At 39.0% G+C, this 19539-nt stretch overlaps 1 long non-coding RNA gene and 5 other non-coding genes across 6 annotated transcripts; 1 reads left to right on the top strand and 5 right to left on the bottom strand.

The window, feature by feature from the left end:
* Positions 1–1081: 1081 nt before the first annotated feature.
* On the bottom strand, positions 1082–1170 carry trnar-ucu (transfer RNA arginine (anticodon UCU)). Its single transcript is given in 2 exon segments — positions 1082–1117; positions 1134–1170. It is a non-coding gene; the product is annotated as a tRNA-Arg (tRNA).
* Positions 1171–1309: 139 nt separating this feature from the next.
* On the bottom strand, positions 1310–1383 carry trnat-ugu (transfer RNA threonine (anticodon UGU)). Its single transcript has one exon. It is a non-coding gene; the product is annotated as a tRNA-Thr (tRNA).
* Positions 1384–2325: 942 nt separating this feature from the next.
* On the top strand, positions 2326–3088 carry LOC143719417 (uncharacterized). Its single transcript, XR_013196507.1, has 3 exons — positions 2326–2429; positions 2585–2700; positions 2796–3088. It is a non-coding gene; the product is annotated as an uncharacterized LOC143719417 (long non-coding RNA).
* Positions 3089–12906: 9818 nt separating this feature from the next.
* trnat-ugu (transfer RNA threonine (anticodon UGU)) lies at positions 12907–12980 on the bottom strand. Its single transcript has one exon. It is a non-coding gene; the product is annotated as a tRNA-Thr (tRNA).
* Positions 12981–13693: 713 nt separating this feature from the next.
* Positions 13694–13767, bottom strand: trnat-agu (transfer RNA threonine (anticodon AGU)). Its single transcript has one exon. It is a non-coding gene; the product is annotated as a tRNA-Thr (tRNA).
* Positions 13768–14304: 537 nt separating this feature from the next.
* Positions 14305–14393, bottom strand: trnar-ucu (transfer RNA arginine (anticodon UCU)). Its single transcript is given in 2 exon segments — positions 14305–14340; positions 14357–14393. It is a non-coding gene; the product is annotated as a tRNA-Arg (tRNA).
* Between the last annotated feature and the right edge of the window lie 5146 nt (positions 14394–19539).

Genomic DNA, 19539 nt, shown 5'->3' with positions numbered 1-19539 from the left:
TTCTTCATATATGTAAAGACTTTGTTTGTACAAATATCCATAGGCTTGACCATATCAATCGGTAGTAGCAGATTTCAGGCCTAAGCCAGGAACTTACAAACCATTCTTGAAGCGCATCTGCACCACATATATATATTTGTTTTATTATCTCTCTCATTTAATACAGGTGAATCAAATAATTGATTGATAAGTAACGTACTGGACGATCTGACTTGGGTGTGCTCAATAAGGAAAAGAAGAAAAATGTGCTGCGTAGGCTTCTGAAAAAGTTGGAAAACCCCAGCTTTAAGCAAATGTCAGTCTGGTAAAGACGTCTGTGCAAAGGGACACCATTCGTGACTCTGGTGGGACCCAAAAAACGGGACACTTTTTAAAACCTTCATTTGCAACCGAAAAGACCAGATTGACTTTCCTGCCAAGACTTTCACATCAGAGATGATTGAATGACTACTCTTAGAAGCCACAGATAAGACACTGCTGGGATTCGAACCCAGGATCTCCTGTTTACTAGACAGGCGCTTTAACCAACTAAGCCACACAAAAGCTACTGTCACTGGTTCGATGCTTTTGTATACAAAGTCTAAAAGAGGTAGCATGTCAGGAGAATAGCTGATTACATCATGAATAGGTCCCTTTGAAGTTACAGGATTATTTCCAAAACCTGAAAGGTGTGCAGGCTTCTGTTGAGGGACAAGGGAATATCTCAAGCCATTTATTTCTGGATCGAAACTCTCAGTACTCGTGTCTCAAATGTTTCGGGAACCTCCAGTTACGATACATCTAAATGCTGTTTCAGCTTGGAGAAATGGAAAGCGTGTTTTTTTTTTCTTCTTTTCTTTCTAGGTAGGTGGCCAACAATAGGTTGTTGCAGATTTTGGCCTAGACCAGTGGATTTCAACCTATTCTTATTTAAATAGGTGACTTAAGTTAATTAGTAGAGTACTCTGTGATCTGAGTTGGGTGTGTCCAAAGAGGGAAATAAGCAGAACGTGAAGGGTATGCTTCTGAAGTAGTTTATGGATTCAAGTTTTAAGCATATGCTTGTCCAACACAAAGACATCTGAGCAAAAGAGGGTATGCACGACTCTGGTGGGACTCGAACCCACAACCTTTGAATATCTCCATTCACAATCTAGAAGTCCAATGCGCAATCCATTGTGCCACAGAGCCACAAAAGACAAACTTTAAGACGCTATTGCATGCACATCACTTCTTAGATTTCCACATTTTGTGCAGATGCACACTGTTCAGCAGGCAAAGATTTACATATGTAAAAGATTAAGTGAGCGGTGCCCACATCCTGTGGCATAGGCACTGCTGGGATTCGAACCCAGGATCTCCTGTTTACAAGACAGGCACTTTGACAAACTAAGCCACAGCGCCACTTGCTGAACCTTCTACAATGTGTTGGCATAAAAAGTCTAAAAGAGGTAGCAGGTCAGGAAAATAGCTGATTACATCATGAAAGAGGTTAGGGGATTATTTCCAAAACCCGGGGGGCATTCAGGGCTCTGTTGAAGAAAGAGGGAATATCTGAAACTCTCAATACTTGTGTCTGAAATGTTTTTGGAACCTCCAGTTACAATACATCTAAACTCTGTCTCAGCTGGGAGAAATGGAAAGCAATCTCTGCTATGCTTTCAGCTGATCTGAAAGACAAAATCCAGAAAGATTTTCATGAATTATATATTCATATTTGTAAAGTACGGTGGCCGAGAAGGGTCACAACACATACAAACCCCACAACAACTACATATTCAGAAAACACATACAAATTCAGAAAACACATGCAAACAACGCCACAACAACTACATATTCAGAAAACACATACAAATTCAGAAAACACATACAAATTCAGAAAACACATGCAAATTCAGAAAACAACTTTGTCGATTTCACATTCGCTGCAAATATTCGCAGCACGAGCAAATAGGGAAACAAACTGCAAACTGCAAAAACACAACGGAAATGTTTCCGGGGGGGGCATAATCAATGACGGACCCGCATCCATCCGGTTGTCTTAGCGCTATTTTTTGAATGTGTGCTGTGCTTTTGTTGTCTCAAGAGGTAAGTGTTTCTCTTTCATTATGACAGACTTGTCGATGTGCTCTGATACCGAAGTGGTTTTGTGTGTTTTTAACATATTAAGTTATTGTCCCCATAACGTATTAGTCTGCCAACGTTGTTAGCTGGAAACTAAGTTAGCTGGCTAGCTCGCGTCTGGCCATTAAATAGATGCATTACTGGCGTTTGTACAATGTTGTCCTGATATCTGAACTATTTATTTAATTTTTAGTTTGAAATGTTCTGTCCGTATTGTGCCGAGCAACTGGGGGACGCTCCCAAGTTTTGCCCGTCGTGTGGTCTGAACGTGGGGTTCCTTACGGTGTGTCCATCCACGTCATCAAGCCTAGGCCGTGGGCCTACAGGTAATATCCCCTTACTGTGCTCCCATTTTAACGTTACTGTGCTGCATTGAATTGTCCCATGGTTTTAGCTGTCAGAAAGGTGGCAATTTATCAACCAATCACAAAGCATAGCTATAATGAATCAGTGTGTGTGTGTGTGTGTGTGTGTGTGTTAGTGAATGAGACAAGTATCCAAGGAAGAGCAGGTCAATTCATGAGGTTCAGGGAAGTTAAAGAGGCTGAGAGGAGGACCTTTTCAAAGGCTAAAAAGAAACCAAACATTATGGTCAAGGTAAACTAATATGGAGGTTTAGGTCACAATGTGACTATTACACAGTACACACAGTCTTAAACATGTTTGTTTTTCTTCTTTTCTTATTTCTGTAGATTTCAATTGGCATAATGACCAGAACAAAATATGGGTTAAAACCTATAAGAGGGAAAACTTTGCCATTAAATGTTGAACCCCTGTGGTCATCAAAACAAATTTTGCCAGCTGCTATAAAAAAACAGCGAGATTTTAATCAAGACATGATGTACGATGGAGAATATGTCCTGGTATATCCTGATGGCTCTCAGGTACAAAATATACCAGGCACAGACAAACCCTTTGTCCTTGAACATTATAAAGAGGCCATTGGAAAGTCTTACCAGAGGATCGTACTGTACATCTGCCCCCTTCAGGATTCGAGTAAGTATTGAAGTACATGTATGTAAAATAATAATAATAATAATTGATAATGGTTGGTAATTAAGTGAGTTCTTAATTTAATTTGTGCTGGTTGTAAAATTGCCATATATTTTGCATATACCTAGCCTAATAATGATGCATCATTTTCTCTTTCCAAAGTCATGGAGATGACTCCTCTTCAGAATCCGATGATGAGGCATTTGCTAGCCTTCCACTGAAAATGTAAGTTTCTCCCGCTAATTTGAGACCTGTGCTTGTGGTTTTTGATTATCCACGTATTTCACAGCATTCATTTATTTTTTCTTTCAATTGCGAGAAGGAATAGATCGAGCATGTTGTGCTCTTTAAATCATATTAACAAATATCTATATTATGATTTAAATTAAATTATTCAAATTATTTGTTTGTTTTAGTTTACCAAAACAATGTCCACCAACAGTGTCCAGGCCATCTGATGGGCAAGTATGTATTATTCTGTAATGTTATTAAGTTTATGTTAATGATGTAATTATTGTTAATTTGTTTGGTGTTATCTCTACTTTCATAAACAGGCCAATGGAGCAGGACCAGGACCCAAAAACACCACATCATGTGACTTCTACAAGTAAGTCACAATGGATTCAAATTGTTCGTTCATTGCACTAATACTTTTGGCTCTGGGTTTAGCATGAAATATTGACTGCTGAATGTAATGCATTACAGTACCAAGTATAACACTTTTTACTGTAATTTCACAACCATCTTGTTTTAGTATTTCATTGTTCCTTTAATCCACAGCACATATACCAAGATCTATGCACCAGTTGTCATTGACAGCAGTTGCTCTGATGTTGAGGACGTAGACAATTTTCAGGAGGAAGACAGGTACTTTGATAGAAATAATGCTGTCAACCTTTGTTGTTGTTTTTTTTGTTTGTTTCCTCAGATATATTACATAGTTCAAGCTACATTTGGCATTTTACCTGGTTTCTGTTGCCATACAATTATTAAAGCAAATATTCAAATTGTATATATTTTTTTACTTACCCCTAAACCGAAACAAAATCTGGCAGAAATTATTGAAAGCTTGCAATGTGTGCTTCATGCTTATGCCCATCACATTTCATCACACACATATGGTGTTCTCACTGTAATGGGACCATAAAAGATTTATATTTTAATTATCCAAATAAAAGGCAGTGTTAATGTTTCTCTTTCTTGTGTTGCAGAGACGCAGATATTGGACTGACGGCTGCAGACGTTCTGTCAAATCTGTCATACAACATTAACACAAAAAGCTGTAGCAGGTTAAATATAAACCGTGCTAATGTCTGGGATGGTGCTCTGAGGGGATTCAAACGTTCCTCATTTGACCCCACCTGTAGCCTTTTGGTCAAATTCACTGATGACATCGGGCAAACAGAGGAGGCTGTGGACACAGGAGGGCCTACACGGGAATTTCTGACACTCTTGATGGACGCCATTAAAACCAGTCGATTTTTTGAAGGCAAAGAAGATGGCAAATACCTGTCATTTGATAGCAAAGGTAATTCACTTTTTGTCACATTTTGACAGTATTATAAATCAATTTGAACTAACCGTGGAACATTGCCATTGTTAGCTGCAGAAGGTGATGAGTATTTCCATGTTGGAAGAATGGTTGCCGTCTCCATTGTACATGGTGGTCCAGGGCCTCGATGCTTTTCCCCAAGCTTCTACCAGTACCTGGTTGGTAAAGTTAAGACCATTGAGGCACCAATTGAGGATATACCTGATACTGAAGTCAGGAATGTTCTCCTTGAGGTAATTGTAATTATGTGTTTCTAAGAATATTCAAGAATTTTTTTTTTATATATTTTGATGAACAATCAACAATTTGGACACCCCAGTAGCTCGAAAAACCAGTGTGATATTGGAATAAAACCAGTGACTTCCATGCTTTGTCACTAATATGTAGTCTAAATTCCAACCAATACTCACTTAAAAAAGTTGGGTTAAAATCAACCCAACAGCTAATCCAATGGTGGGTTGATATAGCACCGACCTATTGTTGGGTTATTTTAACCCAATAACTTAGGTAACTAGTTTTACCCAATAAATTGGGTTTCAAAAAACGAATCTGTTGGGTTATTTGGCCAAAATGCTTTAATCAAACTATTATTAATATTAATTATAATTACTATTATTTCCATGAAAATAACTCACTCACTCACAACTTAAGTATATTAACAATGCTTTATTTACATCCAATTAGACATTGCATTCAAAAGTTATTGTTGCAAGTGTTTCAATAAAAAAAAAAAAAAAAGTAATGCAATTATAAACTGCCTCATAAGGCAACGTGTTGAAGGGAACACCTCCAGGCACAGAATATTAATGTTAAAATTAATTAATTTAGAGTTATGTTTTAAGTTCTAAGAAACATGGATCACAAAAACACAAATAAACAGTTGTAAACATTACAAGTTGTAAACATTTTCATTAAGTTATTGTTTGCAATTGCTTTCATTTACTTCCTTAAAATAAGAAATTCTTTCAATAAATAAATAAATAAATAAATAGAAGTAATGCAATTATAAACTGCCTCATAAGGCGACAGTGTGTTGAGGGAACAGCTCCTGCCACAGAATGCTAAAATTAATTTAATTACAATTATGTTTTAAGTTCTAAGAAACATGGAATACAAATACACAAACAAAACAAACCAAAGCTTGTCCAGCTTATCCAATTATAAACTGCCTAAGTAGGCGACAATGAGTTGATGGAACTCCTCCTGGCACAGAATATGATGTTTTATTAACAAAGTTCGGGAGAAGCACGTTCAGATAATTAACACGGGTGGAGAGCACTCAGCAATCATGATTAAAACGTGTATATATAGACTCAGCACTCTCACCTCATTTCTCTGACAGTTTAGCAGCGTCCCTCCACCACCCCTTCTCCACTCTTCTAGTCCTAAACCACTTTACATACAGGGGGGAGTACTCTGGGTTCGGGCCGAATTCCGAGCTCGGAGCCCTCCCCCCGTACAGCACGCCAAATACGCATTATACTTTATTCCCTTTAATTGTATGTAAGTGTGAACTCGTGAAATATTGTGTGTTGTAGCAACTGCCAAACAGCTGCCGCAGGCGTTGGATACTCAATGTCTAAAACATAAAATAATTTAAAGCATGTATCCACAGCTTGTAAAAGGCTGTCTTGCTCTAGTGCCGCTCCTCCCACAATGACGAAGGCTTGTGAGCAGTTGAATTTGTCCCCAAGCTGCAGGACATGAGGGAATTGCCTCCGTTGCTCCTCCTCCTCCAAATACTTGATGATGTTTGTTCCAACCTTTAAATAGAAATTTTAAATGGTAAATATGCACAAATGGATCAAATATTACCCCAAATGTGTTGTCATAAATGATGTACCTACAGGCTGTAAATCAACAAATGCTTGTTTTGCCTCATGGTAAGAGGGCCGAGCCATCTTGCAGCCTGTTTTGTGTGGCAATGGAGGAAGGATAGCTGGCAGGGTTTTTAAAGCAACATCTCCAAGAGTGTCTTTACATAAAACAGAAAGAACAATGGATTAATCTTTAAACAAGTGCATTATATCATAGACAAAATATTATAACTTGACATGAAAGTACAGAGCTGTTGTGCAGGATTTTCTCACCAGAAGAAATGTTATTGGGTACACAAAATAACCCAACATTTTTTAGAGTGTACAGACAGTGTTTTTATTTTACTCTAGATTAAGAATGCTAGGACACTGGAAGAACTCGTGGAACTCGCAGATAAGCACTCCAGCATGCTTCAGACAGCAGGATGCTATAATGCCTGAGGACACTGGAGGATAAGGAAAAAGTTGTGGATGGTTACATCCAGTGGTACTTCACCTACCGCAACCATGTTTCCTTCCAGAGGTAGGTCACTCTGACTACTTTGTAAGAATTCAAACGAGAATTTGAATGAAACTCAAATGAGTGTCTAACAAATGTGAGTCCTACTGGCAATAGCATTAAGAACTTACCATGATCTGCCTCTTCCCCTCACCCACAACCCAACCCGGTAATAGGTTCAAGGATGGCCTGGCTACCCTCAACTTTTTCAACGCTCTGGAACAGCATCCCTCCATTTTCCTGCCCTACATGTGTTACAGTGCGGAAGACCTGACAGCCGAGAGTGTAGAGTCACTGTTCCGTCCAGAAATGAGCCCAACTGGTAGCTCAAATCGCCATGAGGAGGAGAGAGTGCTTGGCTACTGGCTGGACTACTTAATCGCTGTAAAAGGTATAATTTTCTGTATGTTGTTTGAAGTGAAGTTCACAAATGGATGATAAATCTCAATGTGTTTCTTTACTCCCAACCCCCACAGAGGAAGGGTCAGGGATGTCCTTGCAGGACATTCTGATGTTCGCCACAGGCCTGAAAGAAATCCCAGCAGCAAAATTAATACCACAGCCTCAACTCACATTCCAGAAAACACTCAAGGTTTCCTGAGGCTAATGTCTGCGCGAACACATTAAAACTCCCGATCTTACCCTCATATGAAATCTTTGAGGAAGCCATGAATTATGGAATCAAGAACGCTCCAGGATTTGGGCTCCATTGAGGTGTCAATCAGAAATTAATTATCAGTGGCAAATTTGCATTACTGTTGTTACTGTTTGCATTGCACTTTGCACTGTTACATTGTTTACAGAAATCCATTTTTTTTTATAAGAAAAGGTGCAAGTTTCTCTATTTGGAAACTTTTCATGGCAGATTTACATTGCTGTTACTGTTCGCACTTTACTATTTGTATGGTTACATGGTTTACAGAAGTCCAATGATTTTTTGTATAAGAAAAGGTGCAAGTTTCTCTATTTGGAAACTTTCCGTGACAGATTTACATTGCTGTTACTGTTCGCACTTTACTGTTTGTCAGTATTTTAACAGTTAAAAGAAATAAAATAATTTTTATAAGAAAATGTAAGTTTGTCTATTCTGAAACATTTTGCAAGAGCCATCAGAATGAAGTTTATTTGTTGTTGCATAAATTGGTCATGAAATGTTACCGATCTAGCATGAAAGTCACCATTAGCTTCAGCATACCGTATTTATCAACACTGTTAACACCAAAAGCATACATTGTGATGGTGGAAAAAGTAAGGGAAGTCATTGCAATCGATTAATATCTTTGCTTTTAATTTAACCTTTAATTTAAGGTGTCCATATCAGTACACCACACTGGAGGCAATGCTGTCTGAAAGAAAATAAACTGCCTACACGTCTGTTAGTTCTCTCTCTCAAAGACCAGCCATTTCCTTAAGTCTAATGTAGTTGTCAACAGCAGCTGGCCAGTTGATGGGTGGAGCGAGCTGGCTCTGTCTCTCCAAGTTGGCAAAATATGCTTGGAGGTTAGCATCTCCACACAAACTGTTTGTGGGTGGCAGAAGGTCTTTGAACTCCTGTAACACTTGGGGATCCACTGGGAATCCACAATCCCTTCCACCAAACCTAAGGCCGCACAGAAAGCACAACAGTGAACTCATTTTGAATAGTGTTTAAATCTCAAAGGGAAACCAACCAAACATTTATTGAAAATGACAATACAGGTGTTACATACAAACCTGTGAGGCAGGTTGTAAATGGTATCAGGTTTCCCAGATGGACAGAGAGACTGCCGGACGGGTCTGATGGTATGGTTATTCCAAAGCTCTCGGTGTTCATCAAGCTCTTTCTGAAAGATGCCCAGGAACACATACCGTACAAGGCACTTGTGTTCATGGGTGCCATTGAAGTAGTGTCTCTCCCTCAGGTCACTGAATAAATCCATCCAGAACTGTGTCCTAATAATGGAGTACAGTGATTTTAGTTTTGTATAAATGTTTCTAATACAAATACTTAAATTATGTGACAGTCTTGGAAAACAACATTCTGCACTGCATTCACCAGTGCAGAATGGACTGTCAACACTTATTACAATTTGAAACAGTCAACCATGCACACTAATCCTTTTACTTATCATAACTATTGCACAATCGGCAGTACACAGCCTGATCCATGTATGACGCTCATATAAATAAGCCTACATTTTCAAAGTCAGCATTGTATGGTTCCAACCCAGCCTAATATTACGAAAAGATTACAGAAATATGAAACAGTATTGAAAAATATGTGAGTAACAGTATTGTTAAACGTACCTCTGTTTCCTGAAAAAGGACCACCAACTTTCAATCCTTTGATTGGCAGTTGAAGTGCCATACATGTGGCTGAGAGAACCTGCAAAGTCATCGGTGTGGTCCTCTCTTAAAGAACAGTGGATGGCAGCCATGTCTCCATTTTCTGTCCCACAGTCTGTCCTAAGACGAGCCGGAAGGCCACAGCTCGAAACACACTGCAGGTAATGGTGAGCTATGTAAGGAACTCAGCTTTTTGGAAATATTAATAATCAATAATATCTTGTTATTATTAATTATAAATATTTGGGTCAGTTAATTGGATTAACTTGATGTGGCTGAATTAATATTACAATCAATTAATCAGTTCTTCCAACGAACTATTTTGATTATTAATTTATTCTAATAAAGGGTATCTTCCATGGCCACCGAAGAATAATTATTTCTTCGCCTGTACAGTACTTTGAGCCAGTAGCAAAAACCGTGATCGTAAAGTGACTTGTATTGCAAACAAAACAGAACCAAATACATATTATGTACAAGTTTTATTAACTAAATATAGATATTTATATGAATATAAATAAACTAAACAACATACACACATGAATACATAAATAGGTTAGTGATAGGATGAAATTGGAAACCGGAAGAGGGTCTATGAGAAGAACCATCAGAATTTCATTTTCACATTTCATTGAATTGAATACTTGCATTTGTAATGGGAACAATTCTTGAAGTTGTTGAAAATTGGAGTCGTTGATGGTTCCGGCAGTGTCAAGTGGAAGTTGGTTGAGCGTTCTCTTTCTCCAGGAACGCATGACTGGTTTGGTGAAGGCCTGGGACTCTGTTGAGGCCACGCCGAGCACCCAGGAGAAGTGAGGAAGTCGGAAGGATGGGTGATTGGAGTCGTTGTTGGTTGGAGTCTTTGTTGGTTGGAGTCTTTGTTCCAAAACTCCTGAGATTGTCCTTGGTTCTTTGTGAGAGAGTCTTCTCTCTTTTCCATGAGGCCGGATCTGGTTGGAATCGAGGCCTGCTGGGCCCTGGGGCCCCCGTGGAGGGGGAGGGGGCTCCCCAGTCTCACCAGAACAGTGTTGCGGCTGGATGAAAAAACTAAGAGAGGGCGGTCACTGTTGCCTGCCTCTGATATACCCTGAGAAAGAACCAACCCCTAAGGTTTGAACTGACCTATGAGTAAGGTGACATGTCCGAGAGGGGAAGCGGCTCTTAGTTGATTTATGGTCTTTGTCCCCAGCATGCTTAGACTGTTCATTCAAGCTCAAATAGACATAACAAATTCACATTGCATTCTAAGAGAAGGTGATGTACATCAAAGTGTGTGTCATTAAATGAGGATTAATTTGCTAGGAAGCATGATACAGGTGAGGTTATATTGACCGTTGGGTGGTTGTTCAACCACATACACCCCAATCAAACATACCATGTTGTTATACCTAATAGTACACGAGACAGTAAATCATCACAGTTTCTGTGAGGCATGTTCCTTCATAGATCAGAGTAACACCGCAAAGTTTATTTAATTAAAGATGGTCTCTCTCTCTTAAGCATGTGGCGCATGTGGCCACATTCCTTTGAGGTCGTAAAGTCTGTTATCAGTCTTAAAGTGTTCTGTAACCGGACACCCGGCTGACAAAGTAACTTCATTTGTGAGGTTAGTTTTGGGGGAGAGTTTCATAGACCTTTATATTCATTAAATATAGTGAATATGAATAATTAGTGTGTGTCTGATTGGTCCAGACCCTACAGCTATTACTGCAGGGTCGTTGTTGGTGCTGCCACTACTGAGCCACATAACCCGCCTTGAATACCCATCGATGCAGCCACTGATGGCAATCCCAAAGGGCTTGAGCTTGTCATAGCCATCCACGTGCCACACCTGATTGGGTCCTGCAGAGCAATAGGATCGCCTAACAAACCTGCGCCTATGACGGAGAGATACTCCTGTTGGATTTAATAATCTGAGGGCTTGCATGACATCGTCTTGTTTCACTGTCAGTGAATGCTTCTGTCTCAGGGTCTGCCACATAGCCCTGTAGCCCAACAGCTGTCCTGAGCCATTCAATTCACTAGTGATGGCAGCATTCACAGTCTCCAGTGGACTGTAATTTGCTCTCCGACTTAGATTTAGCCGTTTCAGCCTTCTTTTTTAGAGTTTTCAGGCTCATTACAATACCATGCTTTGACTCCAAAAAATCGCGAATAACGTCGTTGGAGTGGTCCTTTCTAAAGTAAGCACGTATTAGGTCATCCTCTGGACCGACACAACACACACACACACACACACACACACACACACACACACACACACACACACACACACACACACACACACACACACACACACACACACACACACACACGCACAGAAAGATTAATTATAAAAACTAATATTCTTTAATGGGGTTGATAAATGTATAAATAGGAACACAGTAAGGGGATGTTACCTGTAGGCTGACGCTCCGTAAGGAACCCCACGTTCAGACCACACGACGTGCAAACTTGGGAGCGTCCCCCAGTTGCTCGGCACAATACGGACAGAACATTTCAAACTAAAAATTAAATAAATAGTTCAGATATCAGGACAACATTGTACAAACGCCAGTAATGCATCTATTTAATGGCCAGACGCGAGCTAGCCAGCTAACTTAGTTTCCAGCTAACAACGTTGGCAGATTAATACGTTATGGGGACAATAACTTAATATGTTAAAAACACACAAAACCACTTCGGTATCAGAGCACATCGACAAGTCTGTCATTATGAAAGAGAAACACTTACCTCTTGAGACAACAAAAGCACAGCACACATTCAAAAAATAGCGCTAAGACAACCGGATGGATGCGGGTCCGTCACTGATTATGGCCCCCCCGGAAACATTTCCGTTGTGTTTTTGCAGTTTGCAGTTCGTTTCCCTATTTGCTCGTGCTGTGAATATTTGTAGCGAATGTGAAATCGACAAAGTTGTTTTCTGAATTTGCATGTGTTTTCTGAATTTGTATGTGTTTTCTGAATTTGTATGTGTTTTCTGAATATGTAGTTGTTGTGGCGTTGTTTGCATGTGTTTTCTGAATTTGTATGTGTTTTCTGAATATGTAGTTGTTGTGGGGTTTGTATGTGTTGTGACCCTTCTCGGCCACCGTAGTAAAGACTGTTTTGAATACATCCAGAGGCTGGATCTCAACAATAGGAAGTAGCAGATTCTGGCCTAAGCCAGTGGTTTTCAAACCATTCTCAAAACCTCCCAGACGCTATACATTTTCGTTATCTTCCTTATTTCAAAAGGGTTAATTGAGCTACTTAGTAGAGGACTCAATGATCTGACATGGGTGTGTCCAATAAGGGAGATGAGCAGAATGTGAAGGGTAGGCTTCTGAAGTAGTTTGTGGACCCCAGTTTTAAACATATGTCTGACTCACAGAGACATCAGAGCAAAAGAGGCCACTGACTATTCTGGTGGGACTCAAAACCACAACCAGGGAATTTCTCCATTCGCATCCTAGAAGTCCAAAGTTCTATCCATTGTACCATAAAATGACACACTTCAGGGAAGTATTGCATGCGCAGCACTTCTTAGTTTTTCCAGTTTTGTGCAGGTAAACACAGTTTGTCACGCAAAGACTTTCATATGTGAAAAGGTTAAGCACTCCCATATCCTGTGCCAAAGGCACTCCTGGGATTTGAACCCAGGATCTCCTGTTTACAAGACAGGCGCTTTGACCAGCTAAGCCACAGCGCCAGATACGGTGAAATGTGTTGGTAAAACAAGTCTAAAAGAGGTACCACATCAGGAAAACAGCGGATCACGTCATGAACGAGGTCCCTTAGAGGTAAGAGGATTGTTTCCAAAACACGAGGGCCTTTCACGCCTCAAGGGAATGTCTGAACTCATTTAATTTTGGCTCTACACTCTCGATAGTCATGCCTAAAATGTTTCCTGAGCCTTCTTCTGATATGAAAGGGCAAAATCCAAAAAGATATCCATGTATTATTCTTCATATATGTAAAGACTTTGTTTGTACAAATATCCATAGGCTTGACCATATCAATAGGTAGTAGCAGATTTCAGGCCTAAGCCAGGAGCTTGCAAACCATTCTTGAAGCGCATTTGCACCACATATACATATTTTTTATTATCTCTCTCATTTAATACAGGTCAATCAAATAATTGATTGATAAGTAACGTACTCGACGATCTGACTTGGGTGTGCTCAATAAGGAAAAGAAGAAAAATGTGTTGCGTAGGCTTCTGAAAAAGTTGGAAAACCCCAGCTTTAAGCAAATGTACACCATTCGGGACACCAAAGGGACACCATTCGTGACTCTGGTGGGACCCAAAAAACGACAACCTTTTTAAAACCTTCATTTGCAACCGAGAAGTCCAGATTGTCTTTCCTGCCAAGACTTTCACATCAGAGAAGGTTGAATGACTAATCTTAAAAGCCACAGATTAGGCACTGCTGGGATTTGAACCCAGGATCTCCTGTTTACTAGACAGGCGCTTTGACCAACTAAGCCACAGCGCCAGTTACTGTCACTAGTTCGATGCTTTTGTATACAAAGTCTAAAAGAGGTAGCATGTCAGGAGAATAGCTGATTACATCATGAATAGGTCCCTTTGAAGTTACAGGATTATTTCCAAAACCTGAAAGGTGTGCAGGCTTCTGTTGAGGGACAAGGGAATATCTCAAGCCATTTATTTCTGGATCGAAACTCTCAGTACTCGTGTCTCAAATGTTTCGGGAACCTCCAGTTACGATACATCTAAATGCTGTTTCAGCTTGGAGAAATGGAAAGCGTGTTTTTTTTCTTCTTTTTTTTCTAGGTAGGTGGCCAACAATAGGTTGTTGCAGATTTTGGCCTAGGCCAGTGGATTTCAACCTATTCTTCTTTAAATAGGTGACTTAAGTTAATTAGTAGAGTACTCTGTGATCTGAGTTGGGTGTGTCCAATAAGGGAAATAAGCAGAACGTGAAGGGTATGCTTCTGAAGTAGTTTGTGGATTCAAGTTTTAAGCATATGCTTGTCCAACACAAAGACATCTGAGCTAAAGAGGGTATGCACGACTCTGGTGGGACTCGAACCCACAACCTTTGAACACCTCCATTCAAAATCTAGAAGTCCAATGCGCTATCCATTGCGCCACAGAGCCACAAAAGACAAGCTTTAAGACGCTATTGCATGCACATCACATCTTAGATTTCCACATTTTGTGCAGATGCACACTGTTCAGCATGCAAAGATTTACATATGTAAAAGATTAAGTGAGCGGTGCCCACATCCTGTGGCATAGGCACTGCTGGGATTCGAATCCATGATCTCCTGTTTACTAGACAGTTGTTACAATGTTTTGTTAAGGCTTATATCATTCTTTCATTCTAATGGAATGTCTTGTTAATGCTAATGTAATGTAATGTTTTACATGACATTCCTTGAATCTTGTGTCATGACACTCCACCCCATGCCCCCAAACCCATGACATTTCATTCCAAGAAATTTCCAAGAATCTGTGCCATGAAATTCTACTACATCTTCTTCCGGTAAACATCACAACATGTTATTTCGTGAAATTCAGTTGAATCCGATTCAATCAACATGTCCATTTTTTCTGAAATGTCATGACTTGAAATTCCAAGTGCCATAGAATCCCATACATTGCACTAAAGTGTTACTTTAAAGGTCATGTACTGCAGGTCAGTGTTACTTTAATGTTTGGTTAATTCTAGCATGAACTGAATTGCAGTGCTTTGTCAACATTACTGCATTTCTTGATAAACTTGCCAGAGGGTTAAAGACTCTAGCTTGAGCCGGCAGCCAAAGGTTAGGTTTGTCAGAAGTGGGATTCGAACCAACGCCTCCAGGGGAGACTGCGACCTGAACGCCAGCTGCCGAAGGATAGTCCGTCAAAATGGGGATAATGTTGAACAATGTTGAACGCCACAGCCAATCACGTCGACGCGCTATAACATTTGCAGCCAATTAGAGAGCGCCATTCTCGACATTATAACATCTGCAGCCAATCAGAGAGCGCCATTCTTGACTTTTTCCTTATCATTTTCGACATTTGACCAATCAGAGTACAAGGAAATGTCGATGGCACGTTTACGCTTAGCACCGCTAGGAGGAGGAGTCAGGAAGCTAGCCAAGTGTCAATCAAGTTGCCGAACTGAGCCGAAGGTGTACGAAGTAATGACATATCCTGAGGGGCGTGTCAGAGGTCAAAAAGTTCAGACGTCGAGCATCACTGTCACGGAGGTCAGGCAGCATCATTTTAACGGAGGACTGCGAAACTTATTTTTCGGTAACTTTAACTGTATTTTCGGACAATGTAATTTTATATTTGTATATAATTGTATACTATATTATAATTGTAAATATCGTGTGTGCTTTTTTTAAAGAAATAATTTGTATTATAGTAGTTTTGTTCAAAACGATATAACCTAACCATTAGCCCCCCAACAAAAAAATGTCTGGCAAAAAATCCCATAAAGCCATGTCAGATACTGACTGGATTGCAAGGCTAAAAAAGTTTGCAAGCACAGGAGTTTGGCCATCAAATGAGGGTAACAGGCCAGCTCCTCGACAGAAAAAGTGGCATGACGTGTACCAAAGGGTGAGTGTGCTTTTGTCACCTTTGCATGATGTAATAATTGTAATCCTAATAATTTAATTCTATGTCATCATTATTTATAGATATGTATGTAGATAATGTTGCAGGTATTTGAGATTTATGTTTATTTATGTAAAAAAAAACGTTTTTTTGCACTGGGAGATTCAGAGATTTGAGGCAGTGGGGGTGGGGATGTTGAGTGAATGGATGTTTTTTTGAAGGTGTGAAATGTTCCTCTCTTGTTCTTTTAAAGGAGGATACAAACTTTACTCACTCTTTATCTCTAATTTTACAGTTTGTATCTCCCCTTCAAAGAACATGAATAAAAATAAATGACACACTACAATAAATTAATGTGCCATTCATACTTGCATGTATTCTATATTATATGTGTGATAATGTTTACAGATTGAAAGATGTCCGATGCAGTCTCGCGGCCAGACAACCTTGCTCGGAGCGGTCCCAAAGTGCATATGTGGTTTTCACACTCAAAAGGTAACAATGTAAAGATGTAACTTGTATTTTTTTTATATATATATAATTTACTGAACAAATTCTTCTCGTTCAACAATTATTGTAGCCTATGTATTTTTGTGGTTGTCTTAAGCAGGCCACAGCCTCTATTGGACAAGCACCAAGGGTTGTTGAACAACAGTCTGCCGCTACTGGACCAGCACAGGAGGTCATGGCGCAGAGTCAGCGTCAGCTCCCACCCCAGCCTACTTCTAAAATTATACCAAGTTTGTCAAAGGTAATAACATTTTTTTTTATATAATTGCAGTTTTAATATGCGTTTAGTATAAAGGTTTAAGTTCAGTGGAAATGGCTGGTATGTTTTTACACCTACCTGCCAGCTGTCACACCTTGTACAGGGGCAGCTGTAGTCTGCTTATTGGTCAGTTTCACTGTCTCAGGTTGGTTTAGATCAAGTAAAATGGTGAAAGAACAATGTAACCTATGTGATCTCTCTTTCTTCTCTGGGCTCTGCTCTTGCATTCTCCTCTTCCTCTCTAATTGGGCTTTGCCATTATGGGTTAAAGGACACTCGCGTCCTTCATGGCATCTCTCTTGATTTTTCCAACTCTCTTGATTTTTTATGCACAATTAATTATACACGTATTATTAATTAAGTCATCATGAATCTGCTTTGTTGCCATTTCAAGTGTAACCTTCATTACTGTTAATAAACGCTTTCTCTTACAAACTACCCAGATAGCAAAAAATATCGGCACGGCTTCTTTTTGCCGCCGGCCCCAAAACTGTCGGCTATAGGTGCGTCCCGCTGGCGGAGATGAAACGTTTGCCGCCGAATACGTCACTCCCATTTCTTGCGAGATGCCGCCGGCGAACAGCCGCCGGACCGCCGACTTCATTCTCTCTGGCGGTTGCCGCCGTCTAAATGAACCGCGGCCGGCTGGCGGCAAGCCGCTTTGAAATCGACCAGCCATGTCATTGGCATGAGTGGAACTGACAGCATTTTAACTTTCACATTTAAAGCGATTATAATTATTATGTGAATTATATCAAATTATGTTGTTGTTGTTGCTCCAAAGTCATTAGGGTTTATAACAGATTTGACTCAGTCTGATTCCATGATAAGGTTTAGGAAAATACATTTAAATTACGTTGAAACTCTGAAGCGATTCAGTGATATGCCTATGTAAAATATATAGAATTATTTTAGTCACTTAAGGTGACAATTCTTTACATTTCTTTGATTTATGCACAATTGAGATGCACAAATAGTCCAAAAAGAATTCCTTTTGTAAAACTTACTTGGCAATAAATATCTTTCTGATTAGGTTTTAAAATAAATATTTCATTCATGGTATGAACAATTTAGCAGAATAAATGGATGAAGTTAGACTTTTCACCAATGCCTGAAATCAGTGAACAGTGAAAGACATCTGCAACTTGGCCAAAAGCTTGGGTATGCTTTAGATTTTTTTTATTAATTTGCAACCATGGTAATATTTATAATAAACATGAAAATCCCTGTTTTGACCTGAAAGATAAAGTGAAATATTTAGAAATATTTTGTCTCTCTGTCACCCCAGGAAATTTCGTTTATGTCTTTCATTTTTTTACAAGCTCGATTTTTTTATTTATTTGACCTTTTACAGGTATAAGGGATTAATTTGCAATTGCGAGTTTTGCAATCTGTACAAATGTTTAAGAAAGTATTAAAGCACAAACAGAGAAGTACCTTCACCGGCCGAGAGGGGCAGTACCTAAAAAACAGAAGCAGATTTACCAACACAACAGTGGCCACTCGTCACACGATTTCAGTATTTGGAGAGGATATCCTATCTAGTCATTGACTACGATCTTTAAAGTAAGTACATTTTTCCTTTTTCTGTAACGCAATATTATGTTCATTTTTTACATTTTTAGTTAATCTTTTTCAAATATGTTCTTGCCTTACTAGTCAAGCTAGTAAGTTAGCCTTGTTTACAAAGTTTCCGTCATGTTTCTGACATCACATAGCTAACGTTAGTTAGGCTAACGTTACTTAGTTTCTTCCTGGCGTTAGTTTTTTCTTTTCTTCTTTTAACTATATTTACGTATGTTTATGCCAGTGTGAGTACTAGAGTATGTGGTTTAAGATAGTATTGGTCAGTCGAATAATTAACTAACTTACGTAACCAAATCCTGAAGGACAATTCTCCCGCCCACGTGGGAATGGTAACGTTAGCAAAATCTTTACGACAAGAAAGACTGATCAGTATAACTTGTGTTGTTTTCTAACTAAACATAATGATGTTTTGTTTGATTCGACAACCATGCTGCTAGTCTAGTTTAACTTACAGTGTTAGCTAACACATGCTGCTTCGCCTTTTTTACTCACTGAATTCAAGCATGTTCGACATGTTGAAATGTATCTAGCTACAGTAAATCGCCAATGCTTTACATCTAGAAAGAATGCTTTACATCTAGAAAGTTTAACTTTTGGTGTTATATATATATATATATATATATATATATATATATATATATATATATATATATATATATATATATATATGTGTGTGTATATATGTATATGTATGTATATGTATGTATATATATATGTATATGTATGTGTGTATATATATATATATATATATATATATATATATATATAATGTGTATATATGTGTTTATATATATATATGTGTGTGTGTGTATGTATGTATATATATATATAATGTGTATATATGTGTTTATATGTATATATGTGTGTGTATATGTATATGATTGTGTTTGTCTGAACATGGTTTTCTGTTGATCCACTTGTGAAAATGACTCGTTTTTTTGAAGGGGTGAGCATTTTAATGTTATTGATTTTGCCTGGAAATTAATCAAAAAGTATACTTTATGCAAAATGTTCTTCTATTTTAGATGGTTCACATTGTTCAGTTTATCAACGAGGAGGATCTGCCATTTGCAGTGGTTCCGCAAGAGTGGCTCAGCGAGAGCATGTGCCATTGGCCCCCATTTAACCTCAGCAAAAAGACGAAGGCAACAATTTAGCCATCCTCTGCACACCTCCACACAGCACCTGGGAGAAACATCATTTTAAGTTCATGAAGGGAGCAGGTAAATGGGTCTGACTTGTGTATTTGATTTTCCTGTATTTCATCTGTGTAATTTATTTTCTGTTTATTGTGGATAACTGACTCTTTCATTCATTATTCCCTACTCTAGA

Source organism: Siphateles boraxobius, unplaced genomic scaffold, assembly GCF_051911475.1.
Source record: "Siphateles boraxobius isolate OS27281-9 unplaced genomic scaffold, OSU_SipBor_1 63, whole genome shotgun sequence".
NCBI classification, from domain to species: Eukaryota; Metazoa; Chordata; class Actinopteri; order Cypriniformes; family Leuciscidae; genus Siphateles; species Siphateles boraxobius.
This window is presented reverse-complemented; position numbering and strand designations above follow the sequence as displayed.